This window comes from Phyllobates terribilis, unplaced genomic scaffold (assembly GCF_046119375.1).
Source record: "Phyllobates terribilis strain yellow unplaced genomic scaffold, ASM4611937v1 Scaffold_3__8_contigs__length_932513732, whole genome shotgun sequence".
NCBI classification, from domain to species: Eukaryota; Metazoa; Chordata; class Amphibia; order Anura; family Dendrobatidae; genus Phyllobates; species Phyllobates terribilis.
In genome coordinates, this window is record NW_027362763.1 from 470992078 (window position 1) to 471016442 (window position 24365).

Here is a 24365-nt window from a genome sequence, read left to right on the forward strand (position 1 = left end):
GTTTTTTCTTGCCAGAGAGATGCAGAAACGCTCAGGAAAAAATCCTGAGCATTTCTGCATCGTGTGCACATACCCTGAAATATTATATTGCAAGATTGAACTGGTATGTGCTTCTGCTGCTAGGATTTTCAATCTGAAGAAATTCCACCACCCACTCAAACATCAAAATTTTTGCAGAACTGGCAACTTCGCCTCCACTACCTCATACATGACTAGCATAATTATCTAAAATGCCAACATAACATTCCACGATGTAAGACAATTATGTTTGAGTACATCCACAAACGTACTAAATAAGAGGACGGAAGTGAACATATCAGCTGCATGAATCTAAATTGTTACATTAGTGTAGCTCTGTTAATTAAAGGGGTTGTCCCATGAACAAAGTACATTTTATCCCCTTAAGGACCAGGCGATTTTTTGCGCTTTAGTTTTTTCCTCCCCTTATTCCAACTCGAAGGAAACCCACAAATATACACGGCTCAAAAAATAAAGGGACCACTTAAACAACAGAATATAGCTCCAAGTAAATCAAACTTCTGTGAAATCAAACTGTCCACTTAGGAAGCAACACCGATTGACAATCAATTTCACATGCTGTTGTGCAAATGGAATAGACAATAGATGGAAATTATTGGCAATTATCAAGACACCCTCAATAAAGGAGTGGTTCTGCAGGTGGGGAACACAGACCACATCTCAGTACCAATGCTTTCTGAATGATGTTTTGGTCACTTTTGAATGTTGGTTGTACTTTCACACTCATGGTAGCATGAGACGGACTCTACAACCCACAGAAGTTGCTCAGGTAGTGCAGATCATCCAGGATGGCACATCAATGCGAGCTGTGGCAAGAAGGTTTGCAGTGTCTGTCAGCGTAGTGTCCAGAGGCTGGAGGCGCTACCAGGAGACAGGCCAGTACACCAGGAGACGTGGAGGGGGCCGTAGGAGGGCAACAACACAGCAGCAGGACCGCTACCTCCACCTTTGTGCAAGGAGGAACAGGAGGAGCACTCCCAGAGCTCTGCAAAATGACCTACAGCAGGCCACAAATGTGCATGTGTCGGCACAAACGGTTAGAAACCGACTCCATGAGGGAGGTATGAGGGCCCGACGTCCACAGATGGGGGTTGTGCTCACAGCCCAACACCCCGCAGGACGCTTGGCATTTGCCACAGAACACCAGGATTGGCAAAGTCGCCACTGGCACCCTGTGCTCTTCACAGATGAATGCAGGTTCCCACTGAGCACATGTGACAGACGTGACAGAGTCTGGAGACGCCGTGGAGAGCGATCTGCCGCCTGCAACATCCTTAAGCATGACCGGTTTGGCAGTGGGTCAGTAATGGTGTGGGGTGGCATTTCTTTGGAGGGCTGCACAGCCCTCCATGTGCTCGCCAGAGGTAGCCTGACTGCCATTAGGTACTGAGATGAGATCCTCAGACCCCTTGTGAGACCATATGCTGGTGCGGTTGGCCCTGGGTTCCTCCTAATGCAGGACAATGCCAGACTTCATGTGGCTGGAGTGTGTCAGCAGTTCCAGCAATATGAAGGCATTGAAGCTATGGACTGGCCCGCCTGTTCCCCAGACCTGAATCCGATTGAGCACATCTGGGACATCATGTCTCGCTCCATCCACCAACGTCACGTTGCACCACAGACTGTCCAGGAGTTGGCGGATCCTTTAGTCCAGGTCTGGGAGGAAATCCCACAGGAGACAATAAGCAAACTAATTAGGAGCATGTCCAGGCGTTGTAGGGAGGTCATACAGGCACGCGGAGGCCACACACAATACTGAGCCTCATTTTGACTTGTTTTAAGGACATTACATCAAAGTTGGATAAGCCTGTAGTGTGTTTTTCCACTTTAATTTTGGGGGTGACTCCAAATCCAGGCCTCCATTGGTTAATAAATTTGATTTCCATTGATGATTTTTGTGTGATTTTGTTGTCAGCACATTCAACTTTGTATAGAACAAAGTATTCAATGAGAATGTTTCATTCAGATCTACGATGTGTTATTTGAGCGTTCCCCTTATTTTTTTGAGCAGTATATATATATATATATATATTATATATATATGCACACACATACAGTACAGACCAAAAGTTTGGACACACCTTCTCATTTAAAGATTTTTCTGTATTTTCATGACGCTGAAAATTATACATTCACACTGAAGGCATCAAAACTATGAATTAACACATGTGGAATTATATACTTAACAAAAAAGTGTGAAACAACTGAAAATATGTCTTATATTCTAGGTTCTTCAAAGTAGCCACCTTTTGCTTTGATGACTGCTTTGCACACTCTTGGCATTCTCTTGATGAGCTTCAAGAGGTAGTCAACGGAAATAGTCTTCCAACAATCTTGAAGGAGTTCCCAGAGATGCTTAGCACTTGTTGGCCCTTTTGCCTTCACTCTGCGGTCCAGCTCACCCCAAACCATCTCGATTGGGTTTAGGTCTGGTGACTGTGGGGGCCAGGTCATCTGGCGTAGCACCCCATCACTCTCCTTTTTGGCCAAATAGCCCTTACACAGCCTGGAGGTGTGTTTGGGGTCATTGTCCTGTTGAAAAATAAATGATGGTCCAACGAAACGCAAACCGGATGGAATAGCATGCCGCTGCAAGATGCTGTGGTAGCCATGCTGGTTCAGTATGCCTTCAATTTTTAATAAATCCTCAACAGTGTCACCAGCAAAGCACCCCCACACCGTCACACCTCCTCCTCAATGCTTCACGGTGGGAACCAGGCATGTAGAGTCCATCCGTTCACCTTTTCTGCGTCGCACAAAGACACGGTGGTTGGAACCAAAGATCTCAAATTTGGACTCATCAGACCAAAGCACAGATTTCCACTGGTCTAATGTCCATTCCTTGTGTTCTTTAGCCAAAACAAGTCTCTTCTGCTTGTTGCCTGTCCTTAGCAGTGGTTTCCTAGCAGCTATTTTACCATGAAGGCCTGGTGCACAAAGTCTCCTCTTAACAGTTGTTGAAGAGATGTGTCTGCTGCTAGAACTCTGTGTGGCATTGACCTGGTCTCTAATCTGAGCTGCTGGTAACCTGCGATTTCTGAGGCTGGTGACTTGGATAAACTTATCCTCAGAAGCAGAAGTGACTCTTGGTCTTCCTTTCCTGGGGCGGTCCTCATGTCAGCCAGTTTCTTTGTAGCGCTTGATGGTTTTTGCAACTGCGCTTGGGGACACTTTCAAAGTTTGCCCAATTTTTTGGACTGACTGACGTTCATTTCTTAAAGTAATGATGGCCACTCGTTTTTCTTTACTTAGCTGCTTTTTTCTTTCCATAATACAAATTCTAACAGTCTATTCAGTAGGACTATCAGCTGTGTATCCACCAGACTTCTGCACAATACAACTGATGGTCCCAACCCCATTTATAAGGCAAGAAATCCCACTTATTCAACCTGACAGGGCACACCTGTGAAGGCACACCATTTCCGGTGACTACCTCTTGAAGCTCATCAAGAGAATGCCAAGAGTGTGCAAAGCAGTCATCAAAGCCAAAGGTGGCTACTTTGAAGAACCTAGAATATCAGACATATTTTCAGTTGTTTCACACTTTTTTGTTAAGTATATAATTCCACATGTGTTAATTCATAGCTTTGATGCCTTCAGTGTGAATGTACAATTTTCATCGTCATGAAAATAAAGAAAAATCTTTAAATGAGAAGGTGTGTCCAAACTTTTGGTCTGTTCTGTATATATATATAAATTTGAGTTTGCAAGCAGGTTTGAGAAATTGGTGAGGGACCTGGACACCCCACCCCACACACACTGATCTAGTGACAATTAGAAGGACAGTTACATATTAAAAAAAAAGTGAGATAGGTTTACGCTTTAAATACGAGTTCAAATAAAATAAAGGAAATTCCATGTAACAAGTAAGTTTGGTTGTACTACAAAAAGGTCACCACTAAATGGGTTGACCAGTGGATAACAAATAATTTTCAAAGTGTTTAGAGTTAAAAATTAATAAATATTCACCCTCACCAATTCTTACCATCCCAACTCAAGAAATGGCGGGTAAAGCAATCACTGCCTATGGTGGGTCACTTCTGCAGCCAGGGATTCCCTGACATTTCCTAGATGGGTCCAGAAAGTGGAGACTGGTGGGGCCCAGATATACAGTGCCTACAAGTAGTATTCAACCCCCTGTAGATTTAGCTGGTTGACACATGCGGAATTAACTTGGCATTGTGACATTTGTACTGTAGATCAGCCTGGAAGTGGGAAATGCACTGCAGCAAATTTTTTTTTTTTTTTTTTTTTTTTTTAAACGTTAAAAGTTAATTCAGAGTGTCATTTATTATTCAACCCCTCAAACCACAAGAATTCTGTTTGGTCCCCCAAAAGTATTAAGAAGTAGTTCAGGCACCAAGAATAATGAGCTTCACATGTGTGGATTAAAGATCTCTTTTGCCAGCCTTTTCTGACTATTTAAGACCCTCCCCAAACTTGTGAACAGCACTCAGACATGGTCAACATGGGAAAGACAAAGGAGCATTCCAAGGCCATCAGAGACAAGATCGTGGAGGGTCACAAGGCTGGCAAGGGGTACAAAACCCTTTCCAAGGAGTTGGGCCTACCTGTCTCCACTGTTGGGAGCATCATCCGTAAGTGGAAGGCTTATGGAACTACTGTTAGCCTTCCACGGCCAGGACAGCCTTTGAAAGTGTCCTCCCGTGCCGAGGCCAGGCTTGTCCGAAGAGTCAAGGCTAACCCAAGGACAACAAGGAAGGAGCTCCGGGAAGATCTCAAGGCAGTGGGGACATTGGTTTCAGTCAATACCATAAGTAACGTACTCCACCGCAATGGTCTCCGTTCCAGACGAGCCCGTAAGGTACCTTTACTTTCAAAGCGTCATGTCAAGGCTCGTCTACAGTTTGCTCATGATCACTTGGAGGACTCTGAGACAGACTGGTTCAAGGTTCTATGGTCTGATGAGACCAAGATCGAGATCTTTGGTGCCAAACACACACGTGACGTTTGGAGACTGGATGGCACTGCATACGACCCCAAGAATACCATCCCTACAGTCAAGCATGGTGGTGGCAGCATCATGCTGTGGGGCTGTTTCTCTGCCAAGGGGCCTGGCCATCTGGTCCGCATCCATGGGAAGATGGATAGCATGGCCTACCTGGAGATTTTGGCCAAGAACCTCCGCTCCTCCATCAAGGATCTTAAGATGGGTCGTAATTTCATCTTCCAACAAGACAACGACCCAAAGCACACAGCCAAGAAAACCAAGGCCTGGTTCAAGAGGGAAAAAGTCAAGGTGTTGGAGTGGCCTAGTCAGTCTCCTGACCTTAACCCAATTGAAAACTTGTGGAAGGAGCTCAAGAATAAAGTCCACATGAGACACCCAAAGAACCTAGATAACTTGGAGAAGATCTGCATGGAGGAGTGGGCCAAGATAACTCCACAGACCTGTGCCGGCCTGATCAGGTCTTATAAAAGACGATTATTAGCTGTAATTGCAAACAAGGGTTATTCCACAAAATATTAAACATAGGGGTTGTATAATAATTGACCCACACTTTTATGTTTAAAATTTAATACAATTCAACTGAGCAACATAACTTTTTGGTTTGTAAGATTTATGCTTCTGTTCATAAAACCTACTCTCGTTTGCAGTTTGAAGGCTCTAACTTATTTGCATCTTATCAAACCAGCTAAATCTGCAGGGGGTTGAATACTACTTGTAGGCACTGTATATCAGCACAGGAGCTGTGGAGGAATCGGTTAGCGAGAGTATCACTTCTTTTTTAGATTATGATCATTCACAGTCCATATATCAGATTGGTAGCTATGGCTTATGCATACTTTTATTTTTCTACATGCAGATTTAGATGACATACTACTTCCAATTGATTGTGCATTGATTATGGTATAAATGGCCTGGCTCTGAGTCAGTGGGCAATAGTTATAGACATGGTCACGTGACAGATCTCATCCCATGCAGATAATCCAGCAGTGTTTTATACTTGGTGAAAGAAGGCGGGGGCTAATATAAAACATAATGGCCCATTTTATTGCGTTATTAGTAGTAAATAGCTTATAGAATTGTGTAAGCAGTGGCGGTGAATCCTTGCATTCAGTTCCCTCTTCTCTGTGAATGCTAGGGGCTTAGTTTGGCAGTAGTTTCCCATTGACAACTGGGAAAAGCCCACCAAGCAATAGTTTCTTTCACATGACTTTTACACGATCTGCTATTCTGTCCGGCGGAAACTTGATGCTAATTAAATAATACATCATGTCAGGAGCACTTACAAAGAGAGACAGAGCTCTAGTGTGTAAACATGCGAGGCTGAGATCCGAACACAATGCCAGCGTTCAGAATGCAGTGAGTTAAAGTCATAACAGACAAGAAAAGCACAAAAAATAAAATAAAGACTAAGTGTTTAAGATACACACATGCATACAGCACCACCTGTGTTATCTGCAAACATCAAGTAGTAAGACCTTCATTATGCTTCATTAGCCACTTGCATTTCATATCAGTAAGAACCCTTTATATGATGGAGCACAAAAATCTAATATTGACCCTTAGGACAAGGTGCATTTGCAAATCCAAAAGGTTGATGGCAAAATTATTGGCACAGTTTACGATTGGGGCAAAAGGTAAGATCATCCTCTGTGGTCTGACAATACGATACAACAAGTTCAATTTAAAGGGGTATTTCCATGCTGTACACTTATGGCAGAGAATAAATGTATAGACGATATGGATGCCACCGAGACCAGCAGCTATTTTGAGAACAGGGCCCTGATATACACTTGCATCAGTGGAGAGGTGGGGGAATACCTATTCATTTCTATGAGAATCTGACTACCTCTCCATTGACAGAATACAACTAGCCACAATCTCTAGTTTCCTTTAGATACATCAGAAATAGTCAAGATGGAAAAGCCTTTTAACAACAATAATGATAATATAGGTGCAAGTTTTAGCAATAAGATCCCGATTTGCTCCACTTAAAGGGAATCTGTCACCCCCTGGGACTTTTCAGACCGCTAATATGGGCATACAGGTTATAGAAACGTGAATCTATACTTACCTATATGGCCCACATTAGAGGTCTGGTTTCTGTGTAATCGCATTTTTATTAAATGACTTCTGCGCACAAGTTCCCTGCTCCACAAGGCTGTACGGACGGCAGGGAGAAGAGCGCTGCCAGTACAGGGGAAAGAGCGCAGGCGCGGGATCCGGTCGGGAACTGCACGTCAGAGGGCCCGGTGACATGCAGGAGAGGTGGGGTAAGTATGATAATAGGGCTAGTAGGCGGGGATTTCTTGGCATCCAGGGGATGCCAAGCTTTGCAGATATCATTTAATAAAAATACGATTACACAGAAACCAGACCGCTAATATGGGCCATACAGGTAAGTATAGATTCACATTTCTATAAACTGTATGCCCATATTAGCGGTCTGAAAAGTTCCAGGGGGTGACAGATTCCCTTTAACTCAAGAAAAAAGTTGCAGGCCATCAGTACAATTCCCCAAGATGTTTTGTGTAAAACAATAGCGTGCCATATACATTTTATAATATAATATAAAATGTGTGGGGGTGCTTTGCTGGTGACACTGTTGGGGATTTATTCAAAATTGAAGGCATACTGAACCAGCATGGCTACCACAGCATCTTGCAGCGGCATGTTATTCCATCCGGTTTACGTTTAGTTGGACCATCATTTATTTTTCAACAGGACAATGACCCCAAACACACCTCCAGGCTGTGTAAGGGCTATTTGACCAAGAGGGAGAGTGATGGGGTGCTACGCCAGATGACCTGGCCTCCACAGTCACCAGACCTGAACCCAATTGAAATGGTTTGGGGTGAGCTGGACCCCAGAGTGAAGGCAAAAGGGCCAACAAGTGCTAAGCATCTCTGGGAACTCCTTCAAGATTGTTGGAAGACCATTTCCGGTGACTACCTCTTGAAGCTCATCAAGAGAATGCCAAGAGTGTGCAAAGCAGTCATCAAAGCAAAAGGTGGCTACTTTGAAGAACCTAGAATATAAGACATATTTTCAGTTGTTTCACACTTTTTTGTTAACTATATAATTCCACATGTGTTAACTCATAGTTTTGATGCCTTCAGTGTAAATGTACAATTTTCATAGTCATGAAAATACAGAAAAATCTTTAAATGAGGTGTGTCCAAACTTTTGGTCTGTACTGTACATACACATACATATTATAATTTGGGATGGTACTGGATTCTTGTGTCAGAACAATTTAACATGTATTTCCTCCGGTTGCACAGTACCAAAATAAAACCATAAATACAAAATCCCTAGCCTTGTCCAGGCGCTAGCTAAACAAAATAGACCCTGGCTACTCAAACAGGGCTGAGCTAGTCCCAGTTTGTTCAAACAAAACGGCTATTGTGCATAGCAACCACTGATACTTGCAGTTTGGTCTCTTCTGAGAGATTCTGGCTTGTCTCTCTGCAGCTCCAACACAACACAACCCACTCTGCTCAGCTCCCCCAACTGACTGACTAAAAATGAACACAGGGCCCGGCTCTAGACATAGCTAGCGTTGGTGCACGTAATCAGGACCTCCAGTGCTAGGCTTCAACCATGTCCCACCTGGCTTTCCTAAAATATTACATATTACACATACTGTATATATATGTACACATATACATACACAATATTTTACACATACACACTACTCCCAGAAAGTTAGGGATATTTGGCTGTCAGGTGAAATTTAAGGAAAACACTAAAGTGACATTTTATCATGAAAGTAGGGCATTTACGTAAAAACATGCAATGGTGATTTCCTGATCTCAATCAATTAATTGCAACAAAAGCTATTAACAGTGGTGGGTATACCTCAACAAAAAATGTCAATGTCTCAAGAACTTGTCATGTGGCCTTGAGCATCAATTACAGCTTGACCACAACGTCTCATGCTGTCCACTAGTCAATTTATTGACTGCTGAGGCATGGCATCCCACCCTTCTTGAAGGGCGGCCCTCAGGTCATTGAGGTTATGGGGTTAGGAGTTACGAGCCTCTACACGATGACTCAACTGATTCCATAGGTTTTCTATGGGATTCAGGTCTGGAGAAAGTGCAGGCCACTCCATTTGAGGTACCCCAGTCTCCAGCAGCCCTTCCCCAATGATGCGACCTTGATGAGCTGGAGCATTGTCATCCATAGGCCTGTGCTGTTCATGCAGAGGCACAATGACTGGATTATTGATGTTATTCAAGTAGTAGGGACTTGTCAATGTACCATTTACAAAGTGTAGGTCAGTTCTGTACTGACGAGTGATCTGCCCACACTGTAACTCCTACGCCACAAAAGGCTCATCTGGTGACAACAGTGGCTGATGCATAGCGCTCTCCTTGATGTCTCTAACATCATTGGCGGCTACCATTTCTGCTCAGCGTGAATCGACTTTCATCAGTGAACAGCACTGAGGCCCACTGGTCCCTCGTCCAGCGTAGATGCTCCCTGACGATGACACGTGTGCCTGATGGTGTGGTCAGATACCCTTGCAGGTCGTCTAGTACGCAGACCACGCTGATGTAAATGGTTTTGAATGGTCTAACGTGACACTTGGGTGCCTCTCACCTCCCTTAAATGTACCTGGAGTTGTGTGGCATTCATCATCCTGTTCCGAAGGGCATTCTTCACAATGAAGTGGTCATCAGCGTGGGATGTGGCCAAGTGACGTCCACTTCTCTGCTTTTCTGTGACTCTTTCAGTCTCTCTGTATCTCTGTTGCAACCCGCTGATAACACTCTGTGACACTCTAAGCTCAGTGGCCACTTCTGTCTGAGAACATACGGCTTGAAGTCTCGCAATGGCGAGGAACTGTTGGTCAATTGTGTCGTCTTGGTCTCATCATGTCAAAATGTGAACAGCATGATGAGGAGGACTGTATAAATATCAATTCTAATTGAACCCCGAAATTTATTGGGCAATACATGGATCAAACACCTGTTGTGAATTTTACCATTAAGCTCCTTGTTAGAGAACAGCAAGTTCTGCAAAAAGTACTGAAATATTGAACAGTTGGAGATGTGCAGTGAAAAGTTTAGAGACGGTCACATTAAGTTCACCTGAAAAGATTAGAGTGCATTTTAGGATACTTCTGAAATTTCACCAGAAAGCCAAATATCCCTAACTTTTTTGTGAGAAGTATATATCGCAGCCAATTGATGCACATCTCTTCAATCCCTTCCCACATGCTTTACTTGAGTCTGTGTTCATACTAAAATGATCAGCCCTGCAAAGATAGAAGGGGGCTGGCTTAGCTGCTGACATGAGCTAGACACAAGAAGGATGACATGCTGAACCATGAAACTCCTCGTCTAACAGGAGAATGCTCTCCTTTGACAAATATAAGCTGGAAGTGAAGGTGATTTCTCCCAAGATATGTCAGAACCCGGCTTATATCTCAAAATATAAGTTATATAGACGACAAGGACGACATCTGCAAGGAGTTTGTATGTTCTCCCCGTGTTTGAAAGGGTTTCCTCCGGGTTCTCCGGTTTCCTCCCACACTCCAAAGACATACTGATAGGGAATGTAGATTGTGAGCCCCAATGGGGACAGTGCCCATAATGTCTGAAGCGCTGTGGAATTAATGGCGCTATATAAGTGAGTAAAATAAATAAATAAATGTATATTTCAAACACATCTAGATATATTTTATTGGACTGTGAACTTGGCTCATATGGCTAAAATGCGTTAGCTCTGCCTAATCACTATAATGCTAATCATCTATAAATATTACAGTATTAAGCTAAAGATGCTTTGTTATGTACTATGGCATATGTGTAAATCCATATGTCAAAAAAAGAAAAAAAATATTATCATTAGGCCAAACAATTGACAGTGAAAGCCATAATGGTACATAATAAAAAATAAAACAAAATACCTGAAGATGAAAATGCATCACAGGTTGCTTAGTTCAATTGTCCTGAAATGCTGCCATCAATGGTCATGTGGGAATTCAGCAGGATACCTTACATATTACATAAAAAGATCCATCCATCCCAGCAGGCGACATGCAAAAGACACCAAGACATCACAAGCATGTAATGAGACAAATAAGCAGTACTCATTAACACAGAAGCCATAAAATAAGTAATATCACCATATTACCAAGGATCTAGTGTTCAATGTGCAGAGGTCCAGACATCAGGGAAATTACACTGGAGACGCATAGCAGCACGTCACAGTCAGAGAAACTCTGATTACACAAAGATAGGGACCGGCTGTAATTTGGTCCATCAACTGATGCACTGGTATTGAATCTTCTACAAGCAGTTCGGCAGTTTCCATAGAGGACAAAATTCATTGCGTTTATAAGATAACACCATATTTTCTCGGATCAAAAAAAAATTCAAAAACTTCTACGGTCACACCACCGTATCCTCTCTCGTCCGAGAGGATCGGACCAATTATGCTAATCACTCTGATCAGAGTGAAAAAGAAAAGAAAGAAGACACTCCAAGTGTGTTACCCCCAATATAAGACACAGCGAGCAAGGGATTCTATATACCCACCTGCCTGGGTTGTGACCCGGCACAACTCCGAACTTATAAGAATGAAAGTCGGCTTCTCCGAAAGCTGACCACATGCTGGTGGGAAGAAACGTATTCAAACCAAACAGAAAAAAAAGCGGTGATTCCCGGTCGCTGCCTCAGAGTGAAGACGAGGGTGTATGTTCTCTGGATTCTTATGAATACATACAATGCATTTCGAAGTCGGGTTGACTCCTTAATCAGGTACCTGATTTCCTGTTTGGTTTAAATACTCAGATCAGAGTGTGCTCATGGTGTGATTCAATTTTCTCGAATAAGAAGAAAATGGAAAAAAAAAATTCTCCCATCTTTTCCATTCTATTAGTCCATGAAAAATAGCACTGCACTTGGATGTCATCTGAGTGCAGTCCGATGTTTTGCACGGACTCATTGACTTACATGGCCGAGTGCAATTCAAGTATCGGATCAAACTCGGGCATGCTGCGATTCTTTCCTTGGACGGAAAAATATCACGTGTGCATGACCCCACATTAGTCCGAGTGAAGTTCGATGTTTTGTCGGATTACACTCGGACCAAAAATACAGTTGTCTGCACGAGCCCTTAAACAGTAATAAAACAGACCGTACTCACCTGACACCTGATCAAAAAGGAACATGTGTCTGACCAAGAACATGTACGGCTGACATCAGTATAAAAACTGCACCCCTCAGGGTGCTCAAAATCACATTCAAGAAGTATATTAACCCTTCAGGTGCTTCACAGGAATTTTTGGAATGTGGAAGAAAAAAAATGAACATTAACTTTTTTCACAAAAATGTTACTTTAGACCCAAATTTTTTATTTTCGCAACGGTAACAGGAAAAAATGGACCCCAAAATTTGTTGTGCAATTTCTCCTAAGCACGGAGATACCCAATATGTGAGGAAAAAACACTGTTCGGGCGCACGGCAGGGCTCGGAAGGGAAGAAGCGCTATTTGACTTTTTGAATGTAAAATTTGCTTGAATAATTAGCAGATGCCATGTTGCGTTTGGAGAGCCCCTGATGTGCCTAAACAGTGGAAACCCCTCACAAATGACACCATTTTGGAAACTAGACCCCTCAGGGAACTTATCTAGATGTGTGGTGAGCACCTTGAACCCCCAGGTGCTTCACAGAAGTTTATAACATTGAGCCGTAAAAATAAAATTTTCACATTTTTCCCACAAAAATGTTTTTCAGCCCCCAATTTTGCATTTACAGAAGGTAACAGGAGAAATTACACCATAACATTTGTTGCACTATTTATCCTAAGTAAGCAGATACCCCATATGTGGGGGGAAACCGCTGTTTGGGCGCACGGCAGGGTTTGGAAGAGAAGGAGCGCCATTTGACTTTTTGAACGTAAAATTTGCTTGAATAATAAGCTGACGCCATGTCTCGTTTGGAGAGCCCCTGATGTGCCTAAACAGTGGAAACCCCCACAAGTGACACCATTTTTGGAAACTAGACCCCTCAAGGAACTTCTCTAGATGTGTGGTGAGCACCCTGAACCCGCAGGTGCATCACAGAAGTTTATAACGTAGAACCATGAAAATAAAAATAAAAAAAATCTAACTTTTTCCACAAAAATGTTTTAGCCCCAAATTTTTATTTTCACAAGGTTAAGAGGAGACAATGGACCCCAAAAACTGTTGTGCAATTTCTCCTGAGTACGCAAATACCCCATATGTGGGGAAAATACAGTGTTTGGTCACACGGCAGAGTTCAGAAGGGAAGGAGCACTGTGTGACTTTTTGAACGCAAAATTGGCTGGAATCAAGAGCCGACACCATGTCGCGTTTAGAGAAACCTGATGTGCCTAAACAGTGGAAACCCCTCCACAAGTGACCCTATTTTGGAAACTACACCCCTCAAGGATTTTATCAAGGCGTATAGTGAAAATTTTGAACTCACAGGTACGACACAGAATTTGATAACATTAGGTCATCATATTGAATAAGTTGTCATTAGTCTTGAGCGCAAGTGCTCGCTACTTGAGTTTACATCGAGTACTCAGGTATGCACCATGTATTGAGAGTGCTCGAGTGACATGCTTGAGTCCCCGCCCCACCTGTTTCACGGTTGTTAAGACACTCAAAAAAAAAATATGCGGGGATCGCTCGTGCATGGCAGGCAATCCCCGCAAGTTTTTTTTGGCAGTATAACAGCCCTGACCCTAGTGTTTATTTTTTAAGCCGTTCCTCGTGCGGTATAAGTGATTAGATTACTTTATTCTTCGGGTCGGTGCAATTACAGCGATACCAGATTCATATCAGGTTTTTATGTTTGGCAGCTGTCACACACTAAAAGATGCTTTTTTTTTTGCAAAGACTAGTTTTTGCAATCATTTTTCCATATTTCGGCCGACAGAGTCATGTGATGGCTTGTTTTCTGCGGGACGGGTTGACGTTTTTATTGGTACCATTTTCGGGCAAATTACATTTTTTGATCACTTTCTATTCCGATTTTTGGGAGGCAGAATAAACAAAAACCAACAATTCAGGATTTTATTTATTTTATTTTTTTTATGCCATTCCACTTGTGGTAAAATTTGATATGTCAGCTTTATTCTTCGCGTCAGTACGTTTACAGCGATACTACATTTATATTGTTTTTTTATGTTTTGGCGCTTTTACACAATAAAAACTATTTTATAAAAAAAACATTTTTTTGTATTGCTTTATTGAGAGATATAACTATTTTATTTTTCGGCTGATGGAGCTGCATGGCGGCTTGTTTTTCGTGTGACAAGATGACATTTCAGCAGTACTATTTTTATTTACATTCGTGTTTTTTATCCATTTTTTGTTCGGCGGTATGATGATAAAGCATTGCTGTTTTTTTTGCTTTTTTTTTTTTTTACCGTGTTCACTAAAGGGGTTAACTAGAGAGACAGTTTTATAGGACAGGTTGTTCCGAACGAGGCGATACCAAATGTGTGTGCTCTAATTGGTTTGTTGTCTTTTTTTTTCATAATAATATTTATTTATGGATACAGTATATTGTTATTTTTTGGGATTATTTTGTAATTTTTTCTATATATATATATGTATATATATGTATATATATATGTGTATATATATATATATATATGTATATATATATGTGTATATATATATATATATATATATATATATATATATATATATATATATATATATATATATATATATATATATATATATATATATATACACACACACACACATACATTTTATTTTTTTCATTTTGACACTTTTTTTACTTTTATACTTTGTCCCACTATGGGACTTTCATTTTTTGCAGGCTGATCGCTTGCATAGCATAGAAATGCAGCAGCATCTCTGTGCTATGCAGGCTGTCAGCCCTGAAGACACAAGTTGGGTAGAACTTGCACTAAGCATGATCTACCTAACTTCCTGATGTCTGCTCACCTGGATGTCGTCATGACGACATGGGATCACCATGGCACCGATCGGGACCCCGTGCTCACAGCACGGGGTCACTTATCCAAGGTAAGAGGGACGCTCTTACCTCTGCTTGCCCCGGAAATGCTGCGATCTACTTCGATAGCAGCATTTCTGGGGTTAATGTGCCGGAAGCGGTGTGGCACCACCCCCGGCACATAGTACCGGGTGTCAGCTCTTAGAATCAGCTGACACCCAGCAGTGATCGCACCCGCACAGCCTATTATGCCAGGGCATAATACGTATTTGGTCCAATAAAGGCCCAGGGCGCAGAAAGGGATTAAAAGGTGTCTTGCGTTCATACATATATTCATAGTGGTGTGTCCATGGCAGACGATACTGCATACTGAGGAAAATGAACAGCAACAGTAATCTACAGGGCTTCTTCTGCTAGAGGAAACAATAGTATGAAAAGCCCATTATGTCCCATTTATTTTTGGCAGCAACTACAAACATTAGACTATCAGTTGATCCCACTGGCAAAGGTCTAAAGTCTATGGCCTACTTAAGAATACACAGGCTCATGCACTGGGTAATAGCAAACGCTTTAACCAGCTCATATAAGAAAGCAAAGAGGTCCATATCAGCTGAAAGTACAAGGTCCCCACTACAGACACTGCACATATTTGTACAGCCGAAGTTACCATGGAACATCTACCACCATGTCATGTATTACACCGTACTAGTAACAACAACAATTATTGGCTAAAGTAAAATGATGCCTACACTAAATTCAAAATACTGCCCAATGGCATTCTCTACCATTCAGGAAGACTGTATCTGTTCAGTAGATTTCACTTTGGGACGATCATGGAAACCCATTCACGACCACACAGTTTAACAGGGAAAACAAAAAAAACTTTAGGGAATGATTCCCCTCTCCCACATGCCCAGCTCAAATGTTCCCTTTGATGTAAAAATATGTATGAGAAAATGCACAACCAAAACACCAAAAAGGCCTAAAAAGAGAAGGACGTACCAATTTATTTACTTTTATAGAGGACCCATCACGACTCATCACTGACATGTCTGTGTTAGTAAATGCTATTCACCATGAAATAAGAATTCGGGAACATCTTTTCTTATATATCTGTGTCGTTCCTCTGTTGATCTCTCCATAAATTGACAACTGGGTGGTTACTATTTCTCTGATCAAAGGGCTGTGTCCCTACACAGTCTGACATTGGTAGCACTGATAAGACTGTGCAAGGTCATGCATGGACATATCCACAATTGGTACCACCCAGTTGTCAATTAATGTATACATTTTAAGCAGAAATAACACAATGGAGAGTCATCAAAAAAGATGCCCCAGAATTGTTATATTATGCAAAATATAACAGGTCTACAAAAATATTTTTTTTACAGGTACCAAGGTAGGGTATTTTGAGGGTGGTGAATTCAAAAATCCCATTACTTCTGCTGAATTGGTTCTAGTTTTTGAGATAATGGACATCCATGAAAATAATACAATCCCTCAATGCGACTTGTGTGTGATAACAAATGCAATAGCTTTAGGTCTGTCTTTTGATTCTTTAACAGTGTCTTAGGTAATGAAATATCCCATATAATTATTTAGTATTTCAATTTGTTGACCTACAATGCTATAAAAGCGACTTTTGAAGCCAGAATTCTACTGTGAATTTGCTGAGGAAAAAAATTGTCTACAGCAAAAGTTTACGCTCAAAAAGTTCTGTCTTAAGAAGTATATACCGTATTTTTCAGACCATAAGACGTACTTTTTCGAGCAAAATTTGGGAGGAAAATGGGGGGTGCGTCTTATGGTCCGAATGTAGTTTACTGTGGAGTTGCGATGGTGGTGGAGCGGAATCGCAGGAAGCAGGGTCCCTCCGTCAAGAACCCGGCGGCAGAAGCCGTGCGATTCTGCAGGCCCGGTATCGATGCTCAGGCAAAGCTTTCCCGGTGGCCATTTCCCTGAAGCCGTGGACCGCATGGGCAGACTGGGATCTCGGCCCAGCCGAAATCTAAACAGCGCACGCGCTGCCTTCAATGGCCATCTTCCTGAAGCCGTGGGCCTCAGGGAAATGGCTGCCGAGATCCCAGTCTGCGCATGCGCCGGCTCTGTCGGCCTTTGCCCTGTAGACCACGGCTTCTGGAAGATGGCTGCCGGAAAAGCAGTGCACTGTGCTCTGCCTCACCGCCGCCACCGGGCCCACTGCATCTCACCGCTTCTGCCGCCACCGGGTTCCTGAGGGAGGGTCCCTGCTTACTGCTATTATGCTCCACCACCGCTGAAACCCCCCGCTGCTGGGACACCCACTTCTCACCCAGGGCCCGCAGCATTGCTCCACTTCTGCCGGCTTCCTGAGGGACCATGCCTTCTATGACCCCCGCGCCACCGCCAAAATCCCCAAATAATATACCTATTTCGACTATAAGACAGACCCCCATCTTATAAAAAAAATATTTTTCTCCATTTTCCACCCCAAAATTGTGCGTCTTATAGTCTGAAAAATAAAGGTATATACATGTAAAAATTATGACTTCATTAAGAAGAACCTGCATCAACAATCCTGATGTATTCTGTTACATCTGTGGAGAGTACATGGTTTAAAAACAAAGAAATATCACAGACTTTGAGCATAGTGTATATACCTGGCTTATTTTGAAGTACAACTTGGAGACCAGGATACGTCTTGGGCTCCACATATGGTTTGCAAAACATGTGTGGAACACCTACAACAATGGACAAATGGTGAAAGAAATAGTTTAAACTATTAAATATCTCAAAAACTAGAGCCAATCTGGCAAAACCAAAGTCATATTCTTAATTAGCACCATAAAAGTAATATAAAACCAAATCAGACATCGTTGGCACTAAAATCACTGTATACCAATGTAATAATTTACTAAAACAGACATGGCAGGAAAGATAATGGATCCTCTTTAACCCCTTACCAGTGAATATAAATGTGGTTTTATCTCAGCAAATGGCATAAATAATAAAACTAAATTACAAAAAAAATTATATTTTCAGGATTTACAGTGCTGAAACAACAAGGAATAGATCTTTGAGGAATGCATGATTGGAAAAGTCAGAGAAATCATTTTAATCTTCCGAGGAATAGAAGCAAACAGTGACTGAAGATTTCTAAACTCATCTCCACAACCATTATTTATCGGTCAAGGTGGCAGAACTTTGCTGCCTGTTTGAGAAGAGTAACAAACTTTTCTGACAAATAACTGTAATCATCCGAAGGCGCGTGACTTGCCAATCTATCTCCGTGAGAACAGAAGCTTTCCATTCATTGCAGAATGTGTCATTGTGTAAAACCATGAGGACAGATGTAGATTTGTCACTGCTTCAACCTATATATACACATCATGTCAACTCTATACTCCAGGGAGAGCAGCACATTTTGTAAGCCCATTCATGGAAATGTATTGTTTAGTAATATTGTACAACAAAGAAATCTATAGACAACTGTTGGATAATAAACTTATGGTGACAACCACATGAAAGCCTTATTTACGTCAGAGTATAAAGGTTTATTTTCCTGGTCTGGCTTTTCACATTTTTCAGTAACAAGATCTCAGAATAAAATCTAAAAAGGCAAATGGAAATTCAAGTAGCTTCAATAGGACTTGCAGCGAGAAGAACAACTTTGTAGATTAAAGAAGACCTTTCGCCAGTTTGTGCATGTTAAACTGGCCACATCATGGAATAGTGTCTGCAGAAACTAGTAAAACTTAGTTTTTATTCTTTAATTTCTCCTCTTAGTTTTGGAGATAGTAGCTTGTAAAGTTTTTAGGTTATAATTCATGGTATTTCAAAGTGGTGTTACCAAACATTTGTCTCTGAGTGCGTGTACTATGATTGGTCAATGTCATACAGGTGAAGAAGTACACACCCTTATAGACAAATCTCTGGTAACGTCCCCTTGAACATAACATAAATTATAAAACTTTACAACCTTATATCTCTGCAAAGAACAGAAAAAAAAAACATAAAAACGACATTTTAATCAGTTCTGAAATCACAATTTCATGATGTAGCCAGATTAACATGCTCATACTGGGGAAAGGACTTCTTTAAGGAGCACAATTAGAACTGCTGAAAACTTATCTTCAATGATCAATCTTTGGGTTTCAATTCCTGACCATATGAAGGATCTAGGATTTTCAATAAACAATTGTGTTTATTATCCAAATGTTAAAAACTAATTCCTACCTAATATTTTCATGGCTGGGATTTTCAGCCTAGGCAGTACTCTGAGAGCTAAGCACATCAACTGTGCAAATCTTTTTTTCTGATGGTCTATTATAATGTAGTACATTCAGTGACAGTGTAGGAAGAACCTATTGTAGAAAGTACATTTAAGGCCTTAATGCAGTTACTTGGTGAGGAAGAAAAGCAACAATTAGTGCTAGGCACAGTATCCCTTCATGAATGGTGTCGGCACAAATTACAAGCCCAGCACCAGCCACACTTGCTTAAAAAGCTATTCTCAAGTATGTAAGTTATCCCCTATTCATAGGATAGCCGATCTAGAGGATCACTTTCCGATCGCTGAAGGTCTGACTGCAGTGGCCCCCAACAAATTCAAGACCCAGAGCTCTGAAGAGCCCCACCTGAATGGAAGGAAGGTCAATCATGAGCACTGCCGCTCCATCCATCCAGTGCTTGCCAATCTCTGGTGCTCGCATTAAGAGTGAATGAAGCAGTAGTGCGCATGATAGATAACAGTTACATTCAGCCAGAGCTTTTAAAAGCCCCAATTCTCAGGATGGCAGGGGGACATGACGGTCGGATTCCCCAGCGATCGGAAAGTTATGTCCTATCCTTTGAATAGATAATTTTCAAATTTGAGAAAACTCCTTTGATACCTTGGCATTCTCCTGGAAAACCCACCAGGCATTAAGCACCTGGTCAGCCTGGTATTGTAGCCATCTGGGTATTTTACAGATTAAGATTGGCATCCCGGTACACATTATGGCTGTTGCTGTGGCCAAAACAACATCTGTGACTGGGCAATGGCTGCAGACTACACCTTAAAAATTGTACTGCCACTGTCCATGCCCAACCATGGGTGGATGTGCGGGGTCTTAGCCACATTGTGGCAACTTTGCATTTTTTTCCACAATCGTGATACAACTACAAATGTTCTATTGTGATCGTAGCTATCACTGCAGCCTAAACCCTGCCTGCATACAGTTGCATTAATGAGAGCAAAATTGTATGCGCACGCTACCCAGTGGGCAAGTAAACATGTCCCATGTGCCAAGAATACCATACTACTGCCATATTGAGTGAAATGAAAAGAAGCAAAGATAGATAGATAAAAAATATATTATATAAAGAAAAATAGAAGCAGCACTAACATATAGTGTCAGGGTGCCAAGCCTTCCAGGTACAGATCAAACCTTCAATACAATCCAAAATATTGGAGGCAGCACACCATTCAAAGTGAAAAAAAGTAGTACTCTGTAATGGCTCATCATGGTGACGTTTTGGTTCTAAAGTGAGAACCTTTCTCAAACCTGACTTGAGAAAGGTTCTCACTTTAGAACCGAAATGTCGCCATGATGGGCCATTAAATAGTACTACCTCAAATTTTTTGGAATACATATATAATTATATTTTCTTTAAAATTTTCCTTATTTTAGAGAACAAAAGAAAAAACAAAAGAGGTGTACAGTACTACACCATGAAAGCATATATAGGCCTATATGAACATTTGTATATAAGTAGCATAGTGAAATACATAAGGTAAAGCGTTAAAGGGAACCTGGCAGCATGTATCAGACAGTGGTGGCATGGTGTCAGCCAGGTATGTCTGACTATGAAAAGCTATTGCTAAGGCATTTCACAGAACAACATAATGTAAAAGCCTCTGAATACAGAGCTCCACGGGATACTAGTTGGACAGGTGGGTCCCCGGCGGCTTCTCCCCTCCTGTTCACCTGGAGTGACAGGTCTGTCTCTACACAAGCACATAGGGAGGAACCTGTTCTCTAGGGGAGCAGGCAGCTTTTATAGTATGTTTTCCTATGGAACGCCGCAGAGCTTCAGAGTCAAACATACCTGGCTGAAATCAAGTAGCCCGATACATGCTTCCCGATCTACAGGCAGAATGTATCAGCTGTCAGGTTCCCTTGAAGGCCCAATTATGAGAACGCCAACCCAGAAGAATGGAAGTTGTTGCAGTTGCAAAGTGGGGGAGAAATCAACTTCATATTAATTCCTATGGATTTATAAAGGGATTTCACAAAAGCTCTTGTAGGTGTAACATAGGTGCCCCAATACTTTTGTTCACATGCTGTATACATAACTTTTGTTCAGCTCTTCCTAATCTATAACCAGCTACACTAAGACTGCACATCATTTCCAAGCTGACAGGTAGCAGGTGGGGGGAGGGGGGGGGGGATAGCAGCAGGGCTATTTGGCTAATACTTTCACTTTATGGACTTTTAGAAAAGCTTAAATAAGTGACCAACATTCACTTGGTGCTGCTGCCACATCGTGATAAAAATCCAAACAAATCTGATTTTTTGCAACTTGCTTGTCGTGCTCGCAGTAGTGTAGACAATGCAATGTGACCGCATTCACTACTATAGCACCGTGTTGTAGCAGCGGCACCGGGCAAAGTTTGGTCACAAGATGGTTGTCGCATCCAAAGTTCCCATGTAGCCCTAGTCATAAACATACACTTTTTTGCATTAAGCTTCATGTATTTCTGTAATTATATTGCAGGCTCAGAGAATAACAGATCGCAGTTAGCTTGTCACTTAGAACAAAGGCTTTCTAGAGATGATAAAATGACTGAGCAGATAAAGTTCCATGTACCGTATATTCCGGCGTATAAGACGACCTGGTGTATAAGACGACCCCCCTACTTTCCTGTTAAAATCTAGAGTTTAGGATATATTCACCGTATAAGACTACCCCTTTTCCAACGCATACCAAACACCGGTAAAAATTAAAAAAAAAACAGATTTGAATTTAACATGGTCCTTTTTTTAATTTAAATTCTTATGACATGCAGGTATATAGCAGGAAAACTGTCACTCATAAACATATTAAAATAGGGGGGACCCCACGTCATTTTTTGGGGGGGTCCCCCATTCTAATAGCTAGTAAAGGCTAGGTATTCAGCTGGGGGCTGATATTAGTAGCCTGGGAAGCTCCGTGGGTATTACCCCCTTCCCAGACTTCAAACATCTGCCCCAGCCGTCTGCTTAACCTCCGCTAGAGACTATAATGATGGTGGATCCCACGCCAATTTTCTTTTTAAAAAATCCTTTATTTTAACACTAAATGACAATTGAGGGGTTAATAAAGATGCAGTCCCTAAATTATTATTAATTTTGTAATTAATTTTTCCCAAAAATGTTGACGTGGGCTTCGCCATATTTTTGTGTCCAGCCAGGTACAGCAGGCAGGAACGGGCTGCCCCCAACCACCAGCTGCCTATTTGTACCTGGCCGGACACAACAATATAGGGAAGCCCTTTTTTTTTTAATTATTTCATGAAATAATTAAAAAAAAAAAGACGTGGGGCTTCGCCCTATTTTTGTGTCCAGCCAGGTACAACTAGGCAGCTGGGGGCTGGAATCTGCAGCACAGGGAGGCCCAAGCTTTCTGGCCCCCCCCCGCTGCAAATTGCAGTCCGCAGCCACCCCGGAAAATGGTGCGTTCATAGAAGCGCCATCTTCTGGCGCTGTACCCAACTCATCCAGGGCCCTGGTGCGGTGGCTCACTGGGTAATAAAGGGGTTAAGGCCAGCTTGGCATTATCAGCTGGCCCTAAGCCCGAAATTCATGGGGTCACGCCAATATTAGACATGACCGCCATGAATTTCTAGTAAAGTAATTAAAAAAAACACAAACACCCAGAATAAAGTCCTTTAATTGAAATAAAGACACAATTTTTTAATGTTCTAAATTAAACCATACTTACCATCACGCCCATTCCAGCTGAAGCCAACGATCTCCTGCAATAAAAGTAAAATAATAAAGCAACCTCATCCTTACCTTTCCATGGTTCCCAGGACCGGTCCAGCTGTGCTACATTCACATGACAGGCTGCACCGCAGCAGAACGCTGCCGTTCAGCTTGCCATGTGGCAGACACTGAGAAGAGCAGGCATGCTTGTGCTCCTCAGTGTCTGACTGTGACGGCATCCAGATGAGCCGAGATCATGTCCAATGAACTCGGCTCACCTCATGCACGTCACTGACAGCGTGGGAAAATTCTCCTGCTCCCCGCATGCGCAGTAGAAGTTTCCCACGCTGTCAGTGACGGACGTCCAGGAGGTGAGCTGAGTTCATTGTCGGCTCATCTGGATGCCGTCACAGCCAGACACTGCAGAGCGCAAGCATGCCTGCGCTTCTCAGTGTCTGCGGGATGACAGGCTGGATGGCAGCGTTCTGCTGCGGTGCAGCCTGTCATGTGAATGTAGCAGAGCTGGATCGGTCCTGGGAACCATGGAGAGGTAAGGATGAGGTTGCTTTATTATTTTACTTTTATTGCAGGAGATCGTTGGCTTCAGCTGGAATGGGCGTGATGGTAAGTATGGTTTAATTTAGAACAATAAAGAATTGTGTGTTTATTTCAATTAAAGGACTTTATTCTGGGTGTTTGTGTTTTTTTTAACTTTTACTATGGGGTTAGTAATGGGGGTGTCTTATAGACGCCTCTCCATTACTAACCTGGGCTTGATGTCAGCTGGCATTATAAGCTGACATCAACCCCAGCCCTATTACCCCCTGCCACCGCACCAGGGCAGCGTGGAAGAGCGAGGCTAAGTGCCAGAATTGGCGCATCCTATGAATGCGCCATTTCTGGGGCGGCTGACGGCTGGTGTTTCTAGCCTGGGAGGGGGCCAATATTCATGGCTCCCTTCCTGGGCTATTAATATCAGCCCCCAGCTGTCTGCCTAGCCTTTGCTAGCTATTAAATTAGGGGGGACCCCACGTCATTTTTTTGGGGGGGTCCCCCATTTTAATAGCTAGTAAAGGCTAGGTATTCAGCTGGGGGCTGATATTAGTAGCCTGGGAAGCTCCGTGGGTATTACCCCCTTCCCAGGCTTCAAACATCTGCCCCAGCTCTTTGCTTAACCTCCGCTAGAGACTAAAATTACGGGGAACCCCACGCCAATTTTTTTTTAAATAAATCCGTTATTTTAACACTAGATGACAAGTACAGTAACCAGCACTGTCACTGTACTTCTTATATATGTGACTGACATGTTTCTATCTATCTAATCTATGTGTGAAGCTCTATCTTTCTGTTATAAATTGTCGGGTACAGATGCTGAATTGCCGGCCGGCTTTTTTAAAGAGACGGTGCATGAAAACACTATTATTTGTTTTAATAAATCCTTTACACTAAATGACA

At 42.2% G+C, this 24365-nt stretch overlaps 1 protein-coding gene across 4 annotated transcripts in view; it reads right to left on the reverse strand.

The window, feature by feature from the left end:
• Nucleotides 1–24365, reverse strand: part of WASF1 (WASP family member 1) — a 118526-nt gene that overhangs the window by 53064 nt on the left and 41097 nt on the right. Inside the window, exon 2 of one of the 4 annotated variants that reach the window (XM_073675849.1) lies at nucleotides 10929–11015. The exons of the other annotated variants lie outside the window; for them this stretch is intronic. The gene's annotated coding sequence lies outside the window, so the exon portion shown is untranslated. The remainder of the gene's footprint in view (nucleotides 1–10928; nucleotides 11016–24365) is intronic. 4 annotated transcript variants of the gene reach the window in all.